This window comes from Cheilinus undulatus, linkage group 9 (assembly GCF_018320785.1).
Source record: "Cheilinus undulatus linkage group 9, ASM1832078v1, whole genome shotgun sequence".
NCBI lineage: Eukaryota > Metazoa > Chordata > Actinopteri > Labriformes > Labridae > Cheilinus > Cheilinus undulatus.
Window position 1 is genome coordinate 45407059 of NC_054873.1, and position 27066 is coordinate 45434124.

Genomic DNA, 27066 nt, shown 5'->3' on the forward strand with positions numbered 1-27066 from the left:
CCGTAGCTTCGAATCTGTCAGTCAACTTAACCACATACTGCACAACCATGAAATTAATATTAACCCTTTAATAAGGAAAAAAAAAACACTAAAGCCTCACAGTTTTAGACAAAAAACACTGACTTTTAATACCACAACTAGCACATAAACTTGTGAAAAATAAGCTGAATATCTACTCTATAAAGTTGACTTCTTGCATTGGACCAAAACTGGATTCCTTGCCTTTTGTTGCAAGTTTTTAGTGGATGATACAGCACAGACAAACATTCAGAAACACTTGTTTTATGGTGTTACAGACATTGGAATGGCAGACTACGGTTATTTTAGTCTTACATCTTATTGCTTATTGAAAATGCTTCACTATAAGACCTAACAACATTAAAAACGGTTGACTTGCAGTATGACCATTCCCAGAATTAGAGACCCAGACCTGCCTTTGTGGTCTTGGTAAAAACATTTACAGGATGTCAGCTATTCTGAGTTGATTGACAAATTCTGACCAAGGTCCACATGTTTACAAACTTATCCCAGGGGCTTCAACTGATTCACTCCAGATTTTGTTTGCTTTTTGTAGACATGCCAATGAAAAAAAGTTTTTGTCAAAGGGTGTTGCCATGGCTAAGGGTTAAAGTGTAATAGCTATATTGGCATCACAATAAAAAATGAATTTATTGTAACTCTATCTCATGAAATAATCTGGTGGAGTATAGAGTCCATAGCCTCTTACAAGGTTATCTGTCAAAGCTAATGCTAACTGCTTAGAAAGAACTAGTAAATCTGACTTTCTGTGGTACTATTAATAATATATAATGTCAAAACAGGCCAGTAATTACCCTGTATTGTAATGAATTTCCTGTCATAATATGAGAAAAGGAAAGGTTCTAACCCAGTTGTTAGTGCCATTACAGAATGAGGGAACATATAGTTTTACTGTCTAGTTAATGAAGTGTAAGTATATTTTTATCCATGCTATTGAAAAAACCCCAGTAGTGGCACTTTCTCACAGCAGGTCTCTATTTGAACCTCCACTTTGATTCATGCTCAGTAAGAGTTGGACAATTTAGGAGCTTCCTCCACTGCATTTAATGCATTTCCATTAATGAGTTATTGATAATCTTATTATGGACAGCTGCATGGAAGGAGGAACAAGCTTTAACCTGACACGCCAGATGGATTTGTTTCACACATCCATCTGGGAAACCTTCGATATACAGCATTTGGGAAAGGGCAGAGCCTTTGAAAAAACTCCATATGGAACTGCATAATGCAAACCATGGAGACTGTAGACATGTCAGTGCATGACTTTTGTTTTGTTTTTGAAAAGAAAACAACTCACTGCTGTTCTTAGTTCTTCTTTAACAAAGAAATGGCATCAAGTTCTGATGAAACAACCATAACGGCACCGGCCTCTTGTTGCTGCTTGCTTACGTCATGACTCCGCTGCGCCTGAAAGTACTACCACTCGTCGCTGATTGGTCCTGTCACTTTCTAACCAGGCCCAGATGGTTCAGACAGGAGCTTTGCAAGATGGATTCGCCAGTGAAAAACAAGGAAACGGGCGATTCCATCTGCTTTGCAAAGTTATACAAGCTTGGGTTTGTGACAACCATCCACACATTAACATGTTTGCATCGTCATTGTAACATTTCAGGTAACCTACCCCTTCTCAACTTACTTGAAATTAAATATATTAAAACCAACATTAAGGACATATATTGAAACACTGGTTCCCAACATGACTTCTAGACGGACATATTCGGTCAAAGTTGTATTTACATATATTTTTTGAAATCCAGATTGGAAAACTGATGTCCAACAGTGGATTAGGGCAGAGGTTAAAAAAAAAAGTAAAATTTATTGAGTGAAATTAAAAATACTCATTTAAAATGTACTCAAAGCACTGAGAAGCTACTTGTGATACCTAAAGGGCTCTCAGTGAAATATGACCTGCTCTTAATGTGCAATAATAAAAAGAAAATATGAACCTCCAACCAGGTTCTTCATCATAAGGCCTGACCTAAGCTAAAGTACAATGCAACAGCTAAAGTACAATGCAACAGCTGTTTTTGGAAGAAATATGGAATCATTCTCTCGCTACATGCATGTACTAACTGTCATGTGTTGTTAAAGCCAAATGACCGGTTGCTTTCATGTTGTTGGCAGAAGGCTTGGACCTCCTTGTTGTGGCTTTTAGTCTTTATTTTTCTACTCAGTACTCAATGCTTTTAAAAATGTAACAGAGTACAATCCTCCACTCAAAATATACTTAAGTAAAAGTAAAAGCAGTGATTTTAAAAACTACTAAAAAAAAGTACAAGTACACAAAAAAGTGAAGTTTGCAGTAATTTTACAAAAATATAATTAGTTACTTTCCACCCCTGTATTAGAGCCACTCTGAAAGATAAGTGAATTAAGAGGAAGTATTAATTTTTGAGAAAAAAATGAAACTTTTTAATACAATAAAGTCATATCTTACCAAGAAACCAAAATCAGAATTTTGAAGTTCAAGAAGGAAGTAAATTTACAAGAAAAAAATTTTGAAATTTCAGAGTTTCTGAAGTCATAAATTTTGATATCAGACACTAAACAAATGTAACAGTGTTAAGTCACAATTTAACAAGAAACCAAACTGAAAACAGTGATTTTTGACTTCATCAACTTACAAACATTTGCATTTTGGTTCACATACATTTATGACTTTCTAAGTAGAAAATTTATATATTTATTTTTCTCTAAAAAAAAAAAGTGGAAGCAATACGCTTTAATGGATATTCATATATTCACAGTAACAACAGGCTTATGAAGGCCTTTTATCTTATGTTTTTGTTAATAAAGCTTTAGATACCAGCTCTTCCGGGAGGGGTTCAGGACAAAGGCTGAAACCACTGCATTACAGTTATAATAAGTAATCATTTAAACTGTAAGCTGGTGGGTACTGGTTGGTGGGAGTTTAACCGTTGACGTGCTGCTGTGGGGAGGTTTGGAACAGCAACAGAGGCATTCAAAATGACGTGAAGCGCCTGTCTAGTGTGTTTTGGATTTTACTGTGGAGTCAGGATGGGATGTAGGGAGTAAGCATGGTCTGGGGTACCAGGCGGGTATTTAGGGTTCCCACGAGCCCCTGGTTGTGCTGTGAATGTCCCAAGGTCAGTCTCCACGCGCACTACCAGGGGTGAAAGACCCAGACTAAGCTTGACCTTGGTAGTCAAGTGACACACGTGTGTCAACATGTGTCAAGCTTGGTCCCCCACCCCTGCAGCCATCAGCCCCAGGCTGTGGCACATCAACCCTGTGCTGAATCCTCAGTGTCCCACATGCCTAAAACATATGTACCTGGCTGTGTAGTTTTAAAAAAAAAACAAAAGACAGCAATTACAATAAGAAAGGGGACGGGATAAAAAACACCCAAGAAAAAATAGCTGCTTAGCTGAAAAATATATCAAAATGCAGTTCCGTAAGTTTCAGATTAACATCTGCGAGACAAATCAAATATGATTACACAAAATCCTTATCTCAACATTGTCAAGATCACTCAGTGAACCACTTCTGCAGCAGATGGAGGTGCAGAGGAAGCCTAAAATCCTGGCAAACAGCCGGAGAAAGAGCTGTGAAACCTTGGAAAAGCATACACATCTGCCTGCTTTACGGAGTAACACTAAATGCTCTCTGCCTCATTACCAGCACTCTGGAAATTACCTCCTATTTCTTATACAGGCTTTTAATTTGTCTCTCATTGCCAGCTGGCTTTGTTTGCTTGTTTCAAACCAGTGATCAGGACCTTTTTTCTTTCTTTGAGTCAGAGTAATAGAGCTATGGCCCTAATATACAAGAGAATTTAGAAGGAAACTGAGAAAGGAGAAAACAGGAAGAGTCTAATATATAAATTTGTCAGTTTTATAGTAGCATGAGGAAGAGTTTTGACCGTGATAACTCTTGGCATTCTCCCTGCTCATCCTTTCTCTAACAAACACAAATAAACACAGACATGAATTCAATTACAGTCAAGTAAACAAGCATATGCTCAACATTTTCTTACAGATAGTACCCAGCATGCACCACGGATGAGTGGACAGCTTCTGAATCAACTTATTTTATTCCTGGATGTCTGTCAGGATGTGTTATGAATACAGATGGCACCGGGGGCCGCAGTGACAGGCAGCCCGACAGACAGCCGAGCAGCTGTTCATTTGTCCTAAAGGAGAGTATTGTGTGACACGTCCCTGCTGCCCTAAAAAGATTTTCTCTGAGCGGGAACACACATTACACTAGCCTATCACATTAAACCTCCTGTGACAACACTGCTTTGCCTCCAAGTAGATTTTGCTGCATTGCTTCAGGAAGATACAGGCAGGCTGGTGTGGGAAGTATGTGAAGTTTGTCTTTCTGGGACTGTTAGCAACTTTTCCACTCTATCCTTCTGAACATCTTTGTGATGAACTGTATCTCAGGAACAGGTAGGAGGGGACACTGACAATGTGTCCCCTGCTGTTCTAGAGAATTGCCCACTTATAACGCCCACTTAGGCCGGAGATATACTAAAACTTGACAGTTGCTATTGTGCATGATGGCTACAACCCATCTCCAGCATCGGTATGGTGCATTGGCTTTGACTGTTGAAAAAATAAACCTGAAATGGATGCAAAACCTGGTATGACTGAGGAAGAATGAATGGGACAGAGTCGTAACAGAAAGAACTTTGGAAAAAGTTGAGTTTATAGACCAAGGCCACAATCCACCTCTGTTTTATGTGCTATTCTTCATCTACCTATCAGGGGCCAGGTCGCAGTGGCAGCAGACTAAACAACTCTACCCAGACATCTCTCTACCAAGCAACACTTTCCAATTCTTCTTGGGAGATTCTGAGGTGTTCCCAGGCCAGATGAGATATGTAATCCCTCCAGTGAGTCCTGGGTCCACCCTGGTCTCCTCCCAGTTGAATACACCCAGAAGACATCCACAGGAAAGCAACCAGGAGGCATCCTAATCAGATGCCTGAACCAACTCAACTGTCGCCTTTTGAGACAAAGGAAGAGCGGTTCACTGGAGATCCCTCCAGAAGTTCCTCACCCTACATCTAAGGCTGAGCCCAGACATCCTCCAGAGGAATCTCATTGGGACCGCTTGAACCCCTGATCTCATTCTTAAGGTCATAACTCAAAGCTCAAAGATGAGGGTTGGAATGAAAATCGATTATTGTACAGTCTGGTACAACATCTGCAATACTGCTGATGCTGTCAGTCTCACGTTCTATTCTACCTTCGCTCGTGAACAAGACCCTGAGATGCTTAAAGTCCTTCACTTAAGGGAAAGACTCACTCCCAACCTGGAGGGAGCAATCCACCGTTTTCTGGCAGAGAACCATGGCCTCTGAATTGAAGAAATATAGCCCAACTATGATGAAATGCTGCTAAACTTTAGCTACATCTGAGCTAAACACTAAACTGTCGGCAGACATTGCTTCACATAAAACTAAACCTCAGCAAAAGCTACTGCCTTGTTTTCCTCATATGACGCTGATTGGTCCAGTTTAGACCTGCCACATTCGTTTCAGATTGGATGGTTGCAACATGGATCTACCTGATGACAGGCATGGAATCTGGCCCATCTTTATGGTTTTCAAGGAAACAGTGAGGGGGAGAATGTTATTTCCTGTGTATGAGCTTGTTTGTACACAAAAGGATGTGTTATGGTGCTTTAGCAGCTCAGCTCAGCTACTTGTTAGCAGCACAGCTTCATGGGCTATGCTACATTAGCTTTACAATGCTAGAGGAACCAAACACTGAATGTTTATATCGCCAAAAACACAAGTGAAAGTAGAGGCATTATGGACACAGCAACAACGACCACTGAGTAATACAAGGAAACAGAGTGGTCAGCTGCAAAACCTAGAGTCACCACACATCCCGCTTTGACTGGGGTCACAGCAGCCTGATGCCTCGAGTCCCAACACATCCCAGTTTTTAAAGGTGACTTTTAAAAACTGGGACATGTTCATGTTTTAAAGATACTTATTAGGACTCAGGATATGGAGCTTTAAAAAGGGTCAATTCAGGATGTTTATGTGATTGTATACATTAGATTTAAGAGATTATAGATAATTGCTGCATTAAAATCCATCGTCAGTGCAACCCTGAGTGGGTCAGAAAGAAGTGGTGTGTTTTTTTTCTGCTTTAGTGTGAATCATAGAAATGTTTGGCAAGGGCTGACCATGAGTCACAGTGATGCTGACTTTGTAGCTCCAAAATCTAATAGTTTCCTCTTTGAGTCAATGGGCATTTATGCCAAGTTTGAAGAAAATCCTTTTAAGCATTCTTGAGATATCACATTTACAAGCAAAGCATCAACATGAGCCTTTTGAGCTACAATCTCCAAATTCTACTGAATTTATCATTGAATTACATTGAATACTTGTGCAAAGTTTGAAGACAACCCCTCAAAGAATTCTCAAGATATTACATTAAAAATGCACAGGAGGACTATGGGTCCCACTGACCTTAGACCTATGAACTCCAAATCTGAAGCAGTTTACCCTGGAGCCATATTGAATGTTTGAGCAAAGTTTTGAAAAAAATCCCTCAAAGCATTCTTGAGATATCTTTTTCATAAAATGGACATAGCTACAGGCTGACATGCATGCATGCACATATTTACATAGAAACACACTGAAATCCTTCTGCCTCAGTAGGACATGCTGAAACAGCAACCATCAATCCCAGAAAGACAAACTTCAAATGCAGAGTAATCCCTGCTTTCAACAGGAACGAAGTTCATCCTAAGCAGTCGCTTGTTTTTCCTTTATCTTCTCTCTAAAGCGGCTTAACTGGGAGCACAACGAGGTGTAGAAAGACGGCAAATCTGTAAAAAGGCCTCTCTTTCATTGTGCCAGCATCAAACTGAAATAAAACCCCGGTGCTCATGATAACTCCTCTTCCCACACGATCCTATACACAGTGTCTGTGTTTTGGCACCTTCCTCTCTGTCTAACCCCCATTTGCTTTTTAGCCTTCCCCCTATAGCTTTAATCCTGCATACAGTTGGTATGTCTGCAGAGGTAATGAGCTTACCTGTGTCTTTATTAAATTTGAACAGCTCCTGCTCGGGCTGTTTCCAAAGATAGATTTTCGATGAATCTGACATTCAGAAAAGCTCCTTTTCTACTTTTGCAGAGCATGACAGGCCTCATACTTGTCAATAAGGCTGAATATGTACAGAAGGAGAGAGAGAGAGATCTTCAAGGCAACACAGTACGTATTAAAAAACCACATACTTCAAAAACAAACAGCCATACCTGGGCTACAGCAGTGAACAGTCCCTCTTCATGGTCAGAGTTTCTTTCTTTAGGGAGAATAAACAAACTCATAGCTACACAAGCAATATAAATTACCAATCTTATCAAACCTCAGCAATGTATTGGTGCAAGTTAGTCAGTGTGCAAAATCCTGACCATTCACATATCAATGATATGGGATTTATTCCACATCCATCCAGGCATAAGACCACTTATTTCCAGTCCAGGGTGACTGAAAATGAGTTGTCTGCCACATTGAAAACAGCAGCAAAACCTGTTTGCTGTCATCAAGGAGTAAACTAATCTTAAGATTGACAGGCAACCATCTTCATGTCAGGACAAGACTCTTACAGAGATTTCTATTTCTTGTTCACGAATTTATGAACTCATTGCAATAACAGTGTATTGCAATATATCATGTCAGCACCTCTTTATTGCTATACCTATTGTATTACCAGATCCCTGCCAGTACACAGCCATACTACTTTCTTTTTTCTCTGCATTTGTCTTTGTAACCAACTAAGTCGACTCAAAATACCACTTATGGATTATATTAAATTGGCAATATTGTCCAGTAAAATCTCAGTTTCACATTATTGCCAAACTGTGCAGCACTAGTAGGCCTATTCTGTTGGGTTGGATGTTTTCTGTTGTTTTCAGGTCAGTCACCAGTGCTCAGTTTTTTGTTAAGGGGGTAATCTGACACGCCAGATAGGCTGTTTAATAAACAGTATCTACTGCATGGATATATTTCACATTCATCTGGGAACCCTCCCATAGAAAGTGTTTGGGAATGGCGGGACTTTTCAAAATATTCTTGGACGTGATTGGAGGAATGTTGTGTCTGTCGCATTTGTGACAGGCCAATCAGAGTGACAAGACAAATTAAGGTTGTGCTCATGCGTTTCTCCTGAGCAGAAAGGCTACTGTTGCTGTAGATGTGAATGGTGGAGATTTTCTGTGAATGGACTGATGCCAGGGCCGGTCGGTAGATGTGCAAAAACATCTTTTCTGCCAAGGCAAGCTTTCAGTGTGGGTGCTTTCACATTAGGCCCAGTTGTTTTGAACCCGGGCTTGCTTTCACACTAGCAACATCAATCTGTGCCTGGGCCCACTTGCACATATACTCAGTCTGAAACAGCAGGTGGTGTTATTCAAGTAGCTAGTTTACAACCCCAACAAGGAGGAGAGAGAAGAAGAAGCTCTCACTGACTCCAACTTGTGTCCATCTGTAGGTGAGTCACAACAGACCATTTATTGACTGGATACTGATGACGCTCTGTCCTGTATGCGGGCGGGGTTGTATTCACATCTCATCCACTTGAGTCGTGCCCGAGACCACCATCCCAAGTGGGCCTCCGCCTGATGCCTGGGCGCGGTTCGTTTGCATTCACACTTACCAAAATGAACTGGACTTTGGGCTCAAGTGCACTCGGATCCGGGACCAGGCCCTTAGTGTGAAAGCACCCTTAGTTTTTGTTTCAGAGAAAAATGTGGTCCAATGCCGGCTGTGCTGGTGCTTTCCTACAGCTACATCTGAGCTGAGAGCTACTGCAGCAGCAGCAGCCATTAGATACACCAGCAGACCCCACAATCGCAAACCCATGCCAAAATGGGCTGGGAGAAGAGTGAAAACACCTTCTCCATCGTGAAAAGCTTTAAGTGTTGTTTTACTCTTTATTCTGTACAGAAATGTAGTCCAGTCCAATTGGCTAGTACAACTAAACCCTGACCATAAGTACTGCCTCGTTCTCCTCAAATGACACTGATTGGTCAGAACAGTGTGCTGTTAGGCACAATGTTGTGGAGTGGAGGTTTTCAAGATGGATTTGCCTGATGACAGAGCTGGAGTCTGGCTAATTCTTCTGCTTTGCAAGCCGAAGTTGAGGGGGGGGTCTGAGGAAAAAGGTAGTTGAGTGCTGCATTACTGCCTGAGTCTAAAGGGCTATGGAGATATTTAATGTAAACAGAATAGAAGATAAAGTGCAAAAGTCTAAATAAATCATAGTCTATTTAAGATATTGCACAACTCAGGTTAATCCATTGAATGCAGCTGTTTATTTTATATGTTTATGAAGAGTGTGATGGCCTTTGGAAAAAAAAAAAAAACAGTCAGCAGTTTTGGCGACCTCTAGTGCCTGCTTGAGAGCAGGAGGTCCAACAGTGTGCATGCAGGGTGAGAGCAGTCTTTGATAACATGACTGGTTCTGTAGAGGTAGCAGATGTTTGAAATGACAATTAGAGATAACACCTTTTTTTTAAAGAGGTTTTTCTCACTTCTTTCTAGTGCTTCTTCACTCTTTACTGGACAGACTGGTGGTGCCAAGAGAGTCCACTCTATCCCCCACATGCATAAAATTACTCAGGAAAACCCTTCATGGATCAGCTGTTTCATGAAGTATGCTTACTTGACAAAAGCTGCATAATGACTTCACATGTGCACGTTAAAAGAACGCAGGGTTATGGAAGGGATTATAAGATGAAAGTTGCAAATATGGCTGCTATCTTTATCTGGATTCTTTTACTCTTTATGTTGGTTCTACATCTCATAGACACAAAAAGCTGATCAACAGAATCAAAATTCAACCTGCAGAAGTTTCAAGGACAGACTCTATCCCACCTCCAACCTGATCCTTATGTGCCTATGTCAAATTACACACTCATTTATGCACCCAAAACCACTTTTTTCTGTATCCTTTCTACCCAAAGATACAGCACACAAATCCGCTCCCATTCCCTCCCTTTGTGACAGAGATTTCTGGCCAACTTTGCCACAGATTCACCCGAGGTAAGCCCAGTGTGTATCTCAGCACTACCGAAGCAATCATGCAAAGCTCAGACTAATCCGTGACACCCGTTAGCCATCCCCCCCGAGACAAACCAGCACTGACAGGGGCCTGCTGCCCCATGCCTGCTGCTACACCCATCACCACTAATGTCTTTATCAGTGGGACAGATGGATTTCAGGTGAGCAGATTCTCCTGGTCACTGTGGAGGAGAGATGGGATAAAAATAAAAAGAGAGAGGAGGCACTGAGAACACTGGCAGGCAGGAAAAGAGCAGAAAATAGCGTGAGGAAAATATATGGAATAGATGTTTGGAGGGGATGTGAGTAACTGGAGAGATACGGTCCATCATGGGATGGAATGGAGAACCAGGGAGGATTGCAAGATCATGGAAAGCAAAGGAGGGGAGATGTGGTGGGAAAGCATGGTGAAGAATGAAGGCAAGGCTCTGTCTGCTTTGAGGCTGTCAAACTGCATTTGCACATAGGAGCCAAAACTATGGTAAAACATTTAGATTGGAAAATGGCTTTTTGGTGATAAAATCATGTGCAAAATACAACCCTGAGAGATCGGACAATACACAAAACTGACCCTGTGATACATATTACACGGAGTTTATAGTACAGTACAGGGCTCAACAGTGTGGTTCTGAAAGTAAAAATCCCATTCATTCTCTCCACAGCGGATTTGGTTATTAGCCTTTCTTTCCAAAGTATCCAAGTTCGATTTACCATGAACTATCCGAGAGTGAAACAATGATTTATGCTCCTGTAGAAGACAAAACATTAGGTCAGGTGTGGGAGCATATCCCGGTTCAGCACTTCACCATATCAACCTTGACTCTGTACTGCTCTGGCCTCCTGATGGCCATAGTCCAGGCCTGTCCCAGGCCCATTGCCATCTCTCCAGGTATCCTCCCAGCTGCCCCTTCCACTACTACATGTCAACGCCCCGTGTCTGGATCAGACCCTTAAAAATGCACCAGGCGCCTGTAAAAGTGCAGCTGCCTTTCCAGTACCAGGCAGTTGACCCTTCCCATCCTGAATAACTCAGCATTAGACACATGGTCTTTCCAACGACACCCAAATTTGTGCTTTGAAGTTGTCACAAAGGAGTCAGTCAAGTCGATGCCTCTTGCCATCAGTCAACGTCCAGGCCTCACAAGAGTATAGTAAGACTAGAAGGACCAAGGACTGAAAGACTGACTTTCATCTGCATGCTTAGATAACGGGGAGAAGGCAAAGATTGGAAAATATTGACATTGCTTCTGGAAAAACACATTCTTATTGGCAATCCTGGCCAAAAATATTGCAATACCCACAATCCTTACAATGACATCTCAGATTAGAGGGGTCTCCAGTTGCCATGGATATGTTCACACAGTCTGAAAACGGAGGTTGTTCATAGCCTTGCAAAGCAGATGGATACGCCTGTTTTCTTGTTTGTTACTGGCGAATCCATCTTGCAAAGCTCCCATCTGAATCGTTTGGGCCTGGTTAGAAAGTGACAGGACCAATCAGCAACGAGGGGCAGTACTTTCAGGTGCAGCAGAGTCGTGACGTAAACAAGCAGCAGCAAGAGCTGGTGCAATTATGGCGTGGATGCTGCTAAAGCATCAGTTTTATCACAACTTGACAACATTTCTTCAATAAAAGAAGAACAAAGAACAGCAGTGAGTTGTTTTCTTTTCAAAAACGACAAAAGTCGTGTACTGACATGTCTACAGTCGCCATAGTTTGTGTTATGCAGTTCTCAATGGAGTTTACTCCTCGGTAACTGTGCACCCTGGTAGCTGCTCAGTCACGTGTTTTGTTGCTCTGATTGGCCCATAAAGATGTGACAGACACATATAAACACTGCAATTACAATAAATGTCTGAAAGAGGTACATGGTTTGCACATTTGAATAGCTATCATTAGCAATGAAAAATTTAATCACAATGGATTGTGGGATATGTAGTTCCTTCCTCCTTGTAAAGAAATATTAGTTAAATATCAGTTTTCGAAAACCATTTTTGTCATTGTTTGAGACTTTCTTGTTAATGCAAAATGTTAAAAATGTTTATAGATTTTCTTCAAACCTTCTGCATAAATGTGCACTCTAATTCAAGGATTATTTAATGAGATTTTTTTTAATTGTAGGTCAAAGATCAAAATGATAAATGGTAGGACTTTTGTGGTCATGAAACAGTTTTTATTTTGACGCTGATAAGAAAATGACCATAATGATGTTAAAGTTTTACACACATTAGCTGCATACCTGTGAAAATACTGGGGCTTCCAGACTGAGTTTTAAATGGTGTCACTGGTACAGCACCATCATTTTAACAAAAATGAACCCCAGGAAAGAATTCATAAGAGCTACAGTGATGGCAGGAGAATAAATTAAAGTTTAATTTGCTCTTTTAGGACAAAAGCAGTGATAATAATAATCACCCGTGCTGAAAACTGAAACCTCTCATAAAAGGCAAGGGAATTAGCTGTACAGCATGACAACCCTTAGTAAGGTCTTTTAATGCATGGATGATTCTTTGTCATCTATCTGCCATTTTAAAAATCATAAGCTGAGGTATCCTTTCATATAGGGCAGAGAAATTTATGAGATTTTGCTTCTGTAGGGGGGACTGGGCTCTGACCTGATTAATTTTTATAGTGAGGGTCTAATCCTGTTTTTATGAGGAGGGGAAGCAGGAAAAAAGTGATATGGAAACCCCCGACTGCTCTGTCATGTGAGAGGAGAGTTGTGAAGAACAAAGATGATGAATTTTATCTGCTGACTGCAGAAGATAGAACTTTAGAATACAAATGCAGTTCTAAATAAGAAAAAAAATAATCACTGACGCAAAAAAATGTATGAAAATGAAGGTATTCATGAAGGCAAGGTTTCCAATTTTAGGCATCAAATAAAGGCGCCAAAAAAATAATCACCCCCTTTAAAGTGACTGAGCTAATTCAATGGGGTCCAGCCAATTGATGATAGTAGTCTTGCAAGTAGAGAAATGAGGATCAGCTGAGTTCAGTGCATAAGTCAGAAGTAATTCTAGTATAAAGACACCTGTATCTGGAAGGTCCAGTCACTGGTTAATCAGTATTCCTGGCTACTATTATTACACCATGAAGATGAAAGAACACTCCAAACAACTCAGGAAAAGGTTATTGAAAAGTATAAGTCAGGGGAAGAGTAAACAATTATCAAAGGCACTGGACATTCAGTTAGAATTCAGCTAACTCTACTGGCAAGAAATAGGAGGAATATGGCACATGTGTAAATATGCATAGAGTCTGCTTAGGGCCTCACTTTGGCCTGGGGCAGCCCTGAGTTCACCAAAAGGAATGTGGGAGACTCCATGGTGAAGTGGAAGAAAGTTTCTTTTATCTGATAAGATAAAAGTTGTACCTTTTTGCCATCAGAGACAATGTCTTTTGTGGACACCAAACACTAATCACCACAATCACACCATCCCCACTGTGAAGCACGGTGGCGGCAGCATCATGCTGTGGGGATGCTTCTCAGCAACTGGCCCTGAAAGCCTTGTAAAGGTAGAGACTAAAATGAATATGGCAAAATATAGAAAAATCCTGGAGGATAATTGTTTTCCAGCAAGACAATCACCGGCAGCATACAGCGAAAGCTACACAGACAAGTTGAATGTTCTGGAGTGGCCGAGTCAAAGCCCAGATCTCATTCAAATAGAGAATTTGTAGCTGGTCTTGAAGAGGGCTGTTTATACTTGCATAGAAGTAAAATTTCAGTGTCCAGATATGCAAGCCTAATAAAGACCTATCCACACAGACTCAGAGCTGTGATTGCAGACAAAGATGCATCTACCAATACTGACTTTAAGGGGGTGAATATTTAGAGTTATTTAAAACTACATATTTTTATTTAATTAGCATTACTTTGTAGAAATCTCTTTTCACTTTGACATTAAAGAGCTTTTTGGTCAAAAAAAGCCAAATTAAATTGACCATGATTGATTAATAGAACAATCAAATAGTTAAACATCCAAGGCACTATGTGACAGTGAAGAATACAATTGCTGGACAGTGAAAGTACAGCAGGAAAGAAGAGCAGGGGTGGTTTTGTGGTGGTGCGAAAAGTAAAAATATTCCCTTTTTAAACGTGTAGGTTCATATTCTGTCATGAACTTTGGATTACAGAGGTTTTAAAGTGTATGGAGGTCAAATTGATGCATAATACCGTGGTACAAGAAAAATGTAACCTCACAGTATGTAAGGTTGCCATGACCTTTAGCCTCTAAAATCTTCACAGCTCACTCTAAAGTCTCAGTGTAGGTTGATTTTTGCCAAATTGACAAAAATCACTCTGTGCATTCGTGATATATTGTGCTCAAAAGTTTTAAGGGTCACAGTGACCTTTGACTTCCGAAACCTCATCGATCATCCTCAAGCCAGAGAGCACATCTGTGCAACGTGTGTTCCTCAAAGCATTATTACAGCAGCAAATCGACGCTCTCACACCTAGAAAAACAGTCCAGTGTGCTCTGCTGTCCAACAGTACATTTATAGCACTGAAACAAAATGAAGGAACTGTGAAACACAAGTCCAGCCTCAGCTAGACAATGAGAAAAAATGAAAAGAGAAAGTTACAGAACAAACAAACCCTGAAGCCTCAACTGAATATCTGTGTGTCCCAGTTTAAACAGGTTTAAATTTCAAAACAATTTACTATGCTTCGTTTAAAATGTTTTCACTGTTTTTTTTCCTTTTGTCAATGTATTTTAATGAACTGTGTGAAGCTCTTTGACTTGCCTTGTTGCTGAAATGTGCTATACAAATAAACTTGTCTTGCCTTGCCTTGCCTTGCTTGCAACACTGATTTGTCTGTATATACACCATATGGACAGAAGTATTCAGCCACCTCACCATAACACCAACAGGGACTGCACTGACATTGAATTCAAATACATATACTTTAATATGAAGTTGGCTTCACTTTTGCAGCTCTAACAGCCTCTGCTCTTCTTGGAAGGCTTTCCACAAGATTTTGGAACCTTTTTTTGGAAATCTGTGCCCATTCATTCTGTAGAGCAGTGGTTCTCAAATGTTGCGGCAAGGCACACTGGTGGGCTGTGAGGAAAGACTAGGTGTGTCTTTGGAATTTGTATAACAATGCATCATTAAGTTAACCATACAATGACTGAAGATACTATTAATTAAGCCTAGTGTTAGTTCATGCAGAACACGGTAGTGATCACAATTATCCCCTTCCAGCTCCCACAGCCAATCACAGCGCTTTCTCTCATCTCAGCAGTGCATTTAAATATGACATGCCTCTCACTAATCCCTGCTTGCATTAATGCTGATGCACCAAAGCTTCACCTCCTCCACCCCAGCCTCCTCCTTTATAGCATAAAGCTTGTTGCACCATCATGTTGAGATTCATGCTACTATAGATTAATTTCTTTTGAACTATTTTATTGTATTCAATATGCATTGTCATAAATGTATCCATCTATATAGGAGTTTTAAGCCAAGTGCCCCCTGGAAATTCAAGGAATGCTGCCTGACAAACCCAGGGGTATCTTTTGAGCAGAGTCCTCTCTGTCAAGTAAACCTGCAGATCCATTTTGCAATAAAATGGTTAAATGCACAACAAAAGTGTTCCTGACTCAACAAGAATTAAAAGGGCTATTTTCATGGAAAAAGATATGGTGTGCCTTAAGCTTTTGACTTGATCTCAGATGTGCCTTGGGTGAAAAAAAAACCTTTGAAAACCACCGCTGTAGAGCACTTATGAGGTCAGGCACTGATGTTGGACAGGAAGGCCTGGCTCACAATCTCCATTCCAGTTCATCTCAAAGATGCTTGATTGGGTTGTGGTTAGGGATCGGTCCACTCTGAATTAATCAAGCCATGTCTTTATAGTGCCTGCTTTGTGCACTTGGGCACAGTCACGGCAGAATAGAAAATAGCCTTTGACAAACTGTTGCCACAAAGTTTGAAGCATAGTATTGTCCAGAATGTCTTGGTATGCTGAAGCAAACAGCCCCATACCATTGTCCCTCCTCCTCCAAACTTCAGAGTTGTCACAATGCAGTCAGACAGGTAACATCCTCCCTGGACCTGCCAAACCCAGACTCACCTATCTGACTGCCATATCTGAAACTTTTTTGCATGTAGAGAAGGTTTTGAGTAAGGCAGGGAAAATCTTGTGTCTGGACAGAGAGAATATGAGTGGCAGTTTCACAAACAAAGAGAAGCAACCTTGTTTGAGTATTAGTGCAGGAAATTTGAGCAGGAAACTAAAGATTTGAGAACTTTCAGACATTTTGATCACAAACAGAAAGACTCTAAGCACAAGGAGGCAGTTTTGAGCACAAAGGTACTGTAGGTTTGAATGGAAAGTCCATCCATCCATCCATTAAGGCATTCCCAGGCCAGAGGAGATATATAATCCCTCCAGCAAGTTCTGGGTCTTCCTTGGGGTCTCCTCCCAGTTGGATGTGCCAGGAATACCTCCACAGGAAGGCGCCCAGGAGGCATCCTGATCAGATGCCCGAACCACCTCAAATGGCTCCTTTAGACGTGAAGGAGCAGCGGCTCTACTTCGAGATCATTCCAGATGTCCGAGCTCCTCACCTTATCTCTAAGGCTGAGCCCAGACACCCTCCTGAGGATTCTCATTTTCACTGCTAGTACTCGCAATCTCATTCTTTTGGTCATTACCTAGAGTTCCTGACCATAGGTGAGGGTTGGGACATAGATTGCCTTTTGGCTCAGCTCCCACTTCACCACAACAGTATGGCACAGCGTCTGCAAAACTGCTGATGCACCAATCCACCAGTCAAACTCACAATCCATTCTACCATCACTTATGAACAAGACCCCAAGGTCCTTGAACTCCTTCACTTGGGGCAAAGACTCACCACCCACCTGGAGGGAGCAGTCCACCGTTTTCTGGCAGAAAATGAATGGAAAGTTTAAAGAGAAATTAGAGCCTAAAATCAATAAATCATACTTTAAAAATGAATTAAAATGCATTTAAGTTTTGTAATGATAATCACTCCATATTGAGTTATAATGTATTTTCAGTGGGTAACATTCAATTTTTTGCAGCTTAGCAAAAAAAAACAAAAAAAAAAGTTTGTTTTTTTTTGAGAACTTTTTGCACAAGGTTATAAAAATACCGTTTTGATTCTATCCTTTAAAGAAAGCTCCCAGACTTTCAAAACAATTAAAAGATAACAGAAGCAAAAAACTGATGAATGTTCAAAATTTGGGCATTCCCTTTATCAATATGTGTGCTCATAACTACACAAACCAAGTGAAGCCAGTACACATGCTGTAAACCAAGTCTAGACATGGGTGAATATTCCATCACAGCACTGAGGCTGACTTGTTTTTGGAACCCTTGTGCATGTAGTAACTTCAACAACTTTGCAGCAGAAAGCTGAATAATGGAGGAAAGTAGAAGAGATTCCCCGCTGGCTGATCTGACGATATGCATGAGCAGAGTGGTGGTCTGAAGCAAAGACTTCACAGGCTATGAATAGATGTGTCTATGCAAAGAGCTGTGTAGGTAGGACTGAGGAGAAACACAGGCCCCCTATGATGAGATTATGTTTGCTGAATTCAAACACAATATCAGCTCATAGAAACAAACTACACTGGTTAAAGGAATGATAACAACAATGAATACATCTCCAGTACATCCATTTTCTTGATACTTTATTTGACTCTCTCTCTCTCTGGGTTTTATACTCATCTTCCATCCTTCTTTCTATCTTTCTCAGCTTGATTTCTGCTCATAAGATGGAAAACATGCCTTTAAAGCTCACATTGGATCTGTAGGAGGTGGCGTCTTTAGAAATAGACAAGTCAACTTCTGAGGGGAGGATTTCAAAAGTTCCATGAAAGGACTTGAATATTTTGATGAATTATTTAGACTGAGAAAGCTTGAGAGCTGCCGATGACACAAACCCAGGGCACTTGGAAGTGCTCACAATATGATGGCGGTCATTGGAGAGGTCATGGAAGATTCATGCACAGATTGGAAAAGAGAGAGTGGAGGGCAGAGGATTTATACAGGCAGCTTAGTGCCTTCAAACACTTGTTTTTTAAAAGCTCAATTTCTCCATGCCGTTAAACGGATCTCTGCCCAGTGAGAAATGAGAACATTAACTGGGACACGGTCATGGTGCACTCTGCGCGGCCCTGCCGAGCCCTTTGAGCTGTAACATTTCACATTTGAGCTGCACTCCTTACAAGCTCCCCTGACACCCCGATGCATCATGGGAGGGCTGTAGGGGGGGTTAGGTTAGGGGAGAGCATGATGTATCTCAAAATCTGACAACAGCTGTGGGCTCTTCCATTAAGAACAACAGAACTCAGTGTTACAACTGCACCTTGAAGCAATGGCACGCTCTTTTTAAACAGGACCTTATATTTTGTTTTCTGTGTTCTCACCTAGAGAGGTGAGAAAACAAGAGGGTGGAACCAGTCATGGTAGCAATTTATTACTGATTCATCATCAAATCGTAAAGATGCAACTAATTCCTGGCCATGTTCTATATTTAACTCGAAAGTGTATGATGGGACAAAATGATTTGGATACTTTTTCAGCCACTATTCACTTGCAAATAAGAATAAAAGATGTGATTGAAAAAGCACCTGCAAAGGGGGAAATGTACAAAAACTGCACTGCCAAGCAGAATGCATCTTGAGTAAATCTGTCCCATTTGCATGTATGTAAACAAGGGGATATTCAATAGCCCCATCTGTAATTAGGGTGTATATGGCAGATGCCAACTAATTCACACCAGTGCTAATTTCCATTGGCAGTCATAGCAGTGCTGTTTAAAACTAATGAAACCTTGTTTCAAATTCATAGCTTTTGGTCATGTGACCAGTATGGGGGCCTTGAGCCAAAAAGAGTGGCTTTCTGACTGACCACTATGCCTTGTCCCCATGTAGGTGGGTATTTTCTAAAAGGAAGGTGAGTTTTGACCTTCCATACACAAACAAACTGCTTTAGGTCACTGAAAATGCACCTTTTTTGAAAACTCCTGGGTGAAGATTTTTAGAAACTCCATCTTGCCTGTAGCATTACACTGTACGTGGATGAGGAAAAACCTCAGGTTTTGAAAACGCCCACCTTCGTACGGACAAGGGGGACTATTTAAACCACTTAAAACCAAGAAGTCCCAGCCAAAACTTGGTGCTGGAGATATTTACATGCCAGTATACCTACAGTGGTCAAGAATTCTTGTACATGCACAGCTGCAAGGATGAAAGTCTACACAAGTATGGACTTTTTTTTTTTTTTTTTTGGTTGATAAAACAAGAAATTGTTCGCCATTAAAACATCAGTGAGTGCTTATTCGGCAACATTAGCTATGTACTTTTCTAAACCATAAAATAAGGATCACTTTCAGCTGTCAGTCAGTGGTTTGGTGCTGTTTTTTTTTAGAAATAATACCACCAGGGTGCACATGACCCGGTGGTGTGAGTGGATGGCCCTGGTTCAAGTCTGGCCTGTGGCTCCTACTCTGCATGTCTTTTCATCCCTGTTTCCAACTTGATCCACTATCCTCCTCTCTAAAATAAAGGCATAAAAGGCCCAAAAATTTATCTCCAGAAATATACAGTTTGATTTTTAATCATTATTTAAAATGCAGTATTTGGTGGAGGCTGTTTGGTGCTTCTGACGGTCATTTCATACAGAGACAGCTAAGCATACAAAGATATTAATCTGTCATTCACTGCTCACTCAGTTTTCTGTTTCTAATCGGATTCTGGACAAGTAAAACCTGGGCATGTCTACTCTTGAGTTGGCATATTTAGTGGAACCACTTTTTTATAGTCTAAAAAAATGGAAATAAAACTGGTTAGAATTATCAGTGGCAACCGAGACGTTAAAGTCTGCATAGTGAACAGCTGTAGCAAGCCTTTCTTGCCTGGCAGAGGATAAAATTAACTTTAGATTCCTGATCACTTCTGTAACATTTAAAGCATTTTAGTGAAAGTAGAACTGTTATCATGTTGCGAATAATAAAGAAGTGGTGCAGGTGCTGAAAAATAGAGTACAGCAAGGTGAACTGACTTTCAGCACCACGGACAGCTCCATAGACATGAACTCAGACTAGCTGTGTTTTTTTCAGCTTGGAATAAATCTCATTGGTGTGTGATAGTGGACTCTGCTTTGCCTTTTTTTATGTGACTCTTTGGCATTTATTAGGTAGCAATGATTAGTGTCCATGTTGGTCTTTACTGTTTAACTACCTAAGGTGCTAAAAGGTGCAGGTTTTGCTTTTTAAGCATCATAGCTAAAAGTCATACTATATTTGGAGCCCCTATCAGAAGCAATCGATCTGTCTATTCAATGTCAATCCATGACAATGAATGTCCCAAGAAGCTGTACTGATAGGGCAGGTCTTAACAACAGAATTTCAAAAGATAGACCGAACCTTAATCCATCACCAGCTCAGTACTGAGCAACATTTAGCAAAGTTGCAGCAGCATGGAACAGTTTCCCTTTAATAATAATAATAATAATAATAATAATAATAATAATAATAATTGTAGTAAATTTTATTTATAAGCACCTTTATGAAAACTCAAGGTCATTTAACAGATAAAAAACAAATACAATAAAAGCTGTAGATTAAAGCAAACACAGTATAAAATGGGACAAAGTATTACAGAGAATAGGCTATCCTGAACAGGTGAGTTTTGAGTCTGGATTTGAAGAGTTGGAGAGAGTCAATCTTCCGGATGTCTGGTGGGAGTGAGTTCCAGAGTTGGAGAGCAGAGCGGCTGAAAGCTCTGCTCCCCATGGTGTTGAGGTGGGCAGAGGGCACGGTGAGGTGGATGGAGGAGGAGGATCTGAGGGAGCAGGAGGAGGTGGCTATGTGGAAGAGATCAGAGAGATAAGGGGGCCGAGATTGTGGATGGCCTTGAATGCATACAGGAGGATTTTGAATTCTATTCTGAAGTTAACCGGGAGCCAGTGGAGCTGCTGTAGGACAGGGGTGATGTGGTGAAATGAGGGAGTTTTGGTGATGATGCGAGCAGCTGAATTCTGAACCAGTTGAAGTTTATGGAGAGATTTGTGAGGGAGACCAAAGAGGAGAGATTAAGAGGCAAAAAGAGGCAGAAAACCTCAAGCTAGAACAGACCTATTTTGAACAGCCAAGATACAAAAATAGAAAAGAGAGCGCAGAAAAAAGAGGACCTGTAGAAAATGAAAGAAGAGAGAAAAAAGAGGTGCAGAAAAAAAGAAGGAGATGCAGAAAAAGAGAGAAATGGTAGATGCTGGAAGTAAAGCAGAAGATGCAGAAAAGAGACAAGAGGTTGATGCAGGATGAAAGAAGAGGGAGATGCAGGAAGAGAGAAGGAAAAGGGGATAAGACAGAAAGAGAGAAGAAGATGCAGAAAGAGAGAGAAGAGGGAGATGTAGAAAAAGGGGGAGATTCGGGTAGAGAAAAGAGAGCGATGGATAAATAGAAAAGTGGGAATTGCAGAAGCAGTGGAGATAGAAGAGGCTGATGCAAAAGCAAGAATAAGGGCAACAATAACTACCTTGGGTATAAAAACCTCTTAAACGTATTTGGCACCTTTGTTCCTATTTATGTGTTTTTTTCTTTCTATAGGAGTGAGATTTCCAGTTTGCATGTATGACTCTGCACATGTAATTAAAGACTATTTTTCTGCCTGTCTTTGCCATTATTGTTTTTACTCTGATGTTGAAGCAGAGCCTGTAATTACCCACATAGCTTACTGTAATACAGGCACAATTTGCATTGTGCCAAACTTGCCAAACTTTGTGGACACATTAGTACCAGGATAAAATAAGCACCATTTCTTTTGTAGATATGGTGCTAAAACAAGGCAGATAGCAGGTGCCAATTCTGTGCAAATCATAATGCATGCGCAATCGTTTCCTTCTGGATCTGGCCCAAAGATTTTCTCCCCATCCCACTGACAGGCAGTGGTTTAGTCTGTTAGCTTTCGCCACTGCCTCAAGGCCTTGCTGACTAAACAAACCATCACTGAACCCAAATGCATCTCCTCCCACTCCTGCTCACAGCTTGCCTTATCTTGCTACTGCACCCATGTCACCCAGTTGCACCGATGTATTACCACAAGTCACATATGTTCCCTGCACAAACACACATACTCTGTGATCTTTGCTGGCCATTTCCTGAGCTTTCCCTCCAGCAGACAAGGACAGAATCATTTTTATATAAGGAAGCTAAAGGTCACACTGAGTCGCGAAGTCCTTGAGTGGGAGCAAACAAACATGTACCTGAACTGTGTAGGTGGGCTGAGCTGTAAGAGCAACTGAGCTTTGTGCAGGTGACTCTTCTCTACAAAGATTAGTTGAGCAACTGAACAGCTGTTGCTGCTGAGGAATTAGAAGGCAATTTCACAAGCAAAATACAGTAAGCAAAGCCCTTGCTGCAGAAAGATAAACATAATTCCTACTCAAAGAATTACTGCCTTTTGTCTGTACTCTAGGGTAATTTTGTCCATATTTCAGCATGATTTCTGGAGGCTTAAGGGTATGAAATAAATGTTGCAGTGCAATGCATTACAACTGGAAATCATTATACCAGTTGTACATCAGCGAATGAGAGGTGCCCTGTGCCCTCTGTGGATGCATTTTCTAAACATCCATCCTAACATAAAGGAAGTCTGTAAGTACATGCAATGGTTGTATCACAAAACATATGGATCTATGTACTTTTACCTAAAAAGAGAATCACTGAGAAGAGCAGGTCTGCCTTAAACATCTCCAGGTGCATACTGCACCACAGCCAGCTTTGCACAGGATCAACAGGGCAGCCGAGAACATCACTGAAACCCAGCTGCAGAGGACTGAGGACATGAACCCGGCCTGCTGTTTGGGCAGAGCCTTTTTACTGATACTGGCCATGATCCACTTACCCTGGATCTCACTTCTTCAAACTACAGCCCTCTGGCAAATAATACAGGACAGACACTCATGAACCACAAGACTGCGAAAACAGCTGTTTAACATCCGAACATGGTCTGACCCGCTCCCATCTAGCCCACCCACACAGTCACATGCTCATGCTCACTTTGCACCAGAACTTTTCTTTATATACATTCTGCTGCAGCTGTTTAATGCTTAATTGCACATTTATTATGTTTACATAGTGTGTGGGTTCAATCTTTTTGTCCTTTGTATATCCGTTGCTTTTTGTGACTATTCTTTTTAAATACAGTTTTAGCTCTTATTCTCAAAATCTGTAATAGCTATCGATTGTATTATTTTGCATTAGCACTACTTAGGCACACCACATATGTACCCATAAATGTGACACACTGTTTTATTGCAGATATCAGGCGTACAAAAGCACCGAAAAAGAGGGGACTGCAAATGAAGAAGTAAACTTTTGTTGATTCTTATGATAATTGGTGAATGGACTTAAAGGGACATATTTTATCCTTTAAAGACAAGTTTATATTGGTCTCAGAGATCCCTAAAACATGCCTGTGAAGTTTGTTGCTAAAAAAACATTCCAGTATTGGATTTTTGCATCCCTAAAACCCCCTCTGTTTCAGCCCTGCTCAGAACGAGCTGTTTCTGTGTCTGTGGCTTTAAATGGTAATTAGCTGTCTGACTCCGCCCCTGATCACACCCCTCTCTGGAAATGGACGTGGCACTCCTGATGTTACAATGTTACAGACACTTTTATCCAAAGTTAAGGACCTGACTGGGATTCAAACAATCAATCTACCAGATCAGAATCAGCAGGGTAACCCACTGAGCTATCCAGCATCTGAGCTGACAGATAAGAGGAAGATCAGGAGAGGAGGGCAGAACTTTCTTCCCATATGACATCATGAGGGTAAAATCTGAGAACGGCTTGTTGTAGCACATATTTTCTGAAAAGTGGAGAAAGAGAGGGTGGAAGGGAATGTTTTTCTGGTATTTGAGGGGATTGTGGACAGGCCAGGGGCACATATTTTTGTTAGAAAAAGCCTCCATCCATCCATCCAGCCATCCATCTTCTCCCGCTTATTCGAGGTCGGGTCGCGGGGGCAACAGCCTAAGCAGGGAAGCCCAGACTTCCCTCTCCATGGCCACTTCGTCCAGCTCTTCCCGGGGGATCCCAAGGTATTCCCTGGCCAGCCGAGAGACATAGTCTCTCCAGCGTGTCCCGGGTCTTCCCCTAAGCCTCCTCCCAGTGGGACCTGCCCGGAACACCTCACCAGGGAGGCGTCCAGGAGGAATCTTGACCAGATGCCCGAGCCACCTCATCTGGCTCCTCTCAACGTGGAGGAGCAGCGGCTCTACTCCGAGTCTCTCCCAGAAGGCTGAGCTTCTTACCCTATCTCTGAGGGAGAGCCCAGCCACCCTGCGGGGGGGAACTCATTTTAGCTGCCTGTATCCGTGATCTTGTTCTTTCGGTCACAACCCACAGTTCATGGCCATAGGTGAAGGTAGGAACACAGATCAACCAGTAAGACTCAGCTCTTTCTTCACCACGACAGACCAACGCAAAGGAGTGATTTCTGCTTTTTGCGGATGATGCGGTTCTGTTGGCATCATCATTGACCTACAGCTCACTGGAATGGTTCGCAACCGAGTGTGAAGCGGCTGGGGTGACAATCAGCACCTCCAAATCTGAGGCCATGGTACTCAGTCGGAAAAGGTTGGAATTCCCTCTCCAGGTTAGGAATGAGATCCTGCCCCAAGTGGAGGAGTTCAAGTATCTTGGTGTTAGAACAGCCTGAAAAAGTGATTTTTGCATAAAATGTCCCCTTTAATGTATAAATTTCAACTTTTTATTTTGATGGACTAAGGATCTGTTTACAGCAGCACAAACAAAACCAGACATCTATGACCCCGTGGGGGAGTAGACTTAGAGACAGGGTTAATTTTGGCAACCATTTTTAGTTTTAGTCTTTAGACAAAAATACTTTCATTTTTAGTCACAATTTAGTCCTGATCACCCTTAATAGTTTTAGTTGATGAAAACTCAAAAACACTCCAGTCCAGGATGAGGGTCATTGATTTTTGTTGATATTGGTACTTGTATTAATATTCCTTATGATCACACTCTTCATCGATAATATTAGTTATATTAACAGGATTATTTGTGTATTTAGGGTGGAAAAATGAGATGTTTTTAACTGAACTCATGTTTTTAGGATTTATTCAGATTTCTCACTACAAGCTAAAATTCCACTTTTCTCCGTGGGACATTTGAACACATCATTAAAAGGTCTTAACTTCGTCCCCCCTTTGATACTCTAGTGTCTGAGTTGTCATTAAACACATCATAATTTTACCGTGTGCCTCCTCGTTTAGCTCACTAATCAGCATTATCTTGCCTATGTTAATGCAGATTTCAATGTTGGATTGATATTTTTAACTAACGGGACTCACTACAAGGTACCTACTGAGCCGGCGCTGGCACTGTGTTTTATATGTCTGGAGTATTATTACCGTAACTCTGTCAAAGTTTGTCCGATCAAAACAATTCCAATGGTGTTGGAAAGCTGAGAATTGTGGGCATGCGCACATATATGGTTTATTATGGTTCTTACAACCATATGACGTGGGCATTCATAGCAAAACACCAGAAGTATCGCAAGACGGCTACACAGATTCTCAACACTGTAACTCCCCAAAAGTTTGCTTATTGTAAAAAATTCCAACACTGACAGAGAGCTGAGAATCTGTGCTTTCTGGCAAAATATATGATGTGTGGTATATATATAACACTAATGTTGAACAGCGCAGTGAAAACAACAGCTTTGGCAGAAGACGAGTGAGGAAGGAGGAGAGTAAAAGGAGAGCGAGTGAGAGTGCTGTTTTGTTTTCAAAAAATAGCATTAGATATTGGCATTTGTGCGTGTCTCTCATGTGCAATAAAATATGTTTCTTGAGAATATTGAGAATGCATTTTTCCACCTTTATTTGTATTAATTGTTGCCTATGTATATAGTTATCTTTTGCACTGTGTTTTGCACACCCAGAGTCCTAGACTCAAAAAATGACTGGTGATTGTTCTAAACATGTATAGGTTCACATTTCAAATGTTAAATCAAAACTTCATGAGCAATAACAAAATTCATTCTCATAAAAGCCATGAAAAACAAATCTGTTTTTGTGTTTTTCTTCTTTTAAACTGCTGACAATTCCATATAATGTGCAATAATCATTAACCAGACGTTGAAAAGTCAAGTTTAAGTACTTCTGGGAAAAGGGACCAAAGCTCTCAGACTTAGGGCATTTCCTGACTATTTTACAGCCATAATAACAAAATATGTTCAAATCGCCATTTTTACACTCAGCAGGTAAAGGGTTAAGAGTTTTTATCACTCTGTCCAAGACTGAGGAGGATTACTGTACAGCAGCAACAGCAGCTAGTATGACGAGTCTGAGCAGCTGATGGAGATTTTCCATGATTCAAAGGTAGGCTGGCTGCATTTTAGTTGAATTTCTTGTACAGATTACCTAGGGAATACAAGGAAGAGCCTCAGGTTTAAGCTTCCTATCAACCTATCAGCTCCTCTCTCTGGCTCCCCTGCTCTCTCTCCTCTGGTTGGTCATCTTTTCCCTCTATTAGTAAAGTTACATGGAAAAAACATTCCTGTTTGGTTCTCAGTGAAGGGGCTGAGCTGACCAACTACTCCTGTTGCATGTAGAGTATGGGCAAGTGCCTCAACTTCTACATAAATATACTACCATTGCTAGTTTGACATTTTATAAAAATGTATAGAGAAAAACTTTATTACAATCATTTTGACATTAACTCTCCTTAACACAGCCTACAGAACTACACATTAACACGATTCAGTAAACATTTTGCAGATGGAGAGAGTCAGACAGAAAGAGGGGGCAGGTTACCAGCTGAGAGCAGATGTGCAGATATGTGCTGTGCGTTGGAGGGGAGGCAACATGATTGGATTAAAGTTGTAGCTGAATAAACACTGTGAGGAGAGAAAGACTAATAAAGTTAGTAATAACCTGCTAGAAACAGGGTATTGC

The 27066-nt window shown here is 41.0% G+C and overlaps 1 protein-coding gene across 1 annotated transcript in view; it reads right to left on the reverse strand.

Moving 5' to 3' along the window:
• The window catches only part of cdh13 (cadherin 13, H-cadherin (heart)), a 784391-nt gene that overhangs the window by 147310 nt on the left and 610015 nt on the right, over positions 1–27066 (reverse strand). The window lies entirely within an intron of this gene.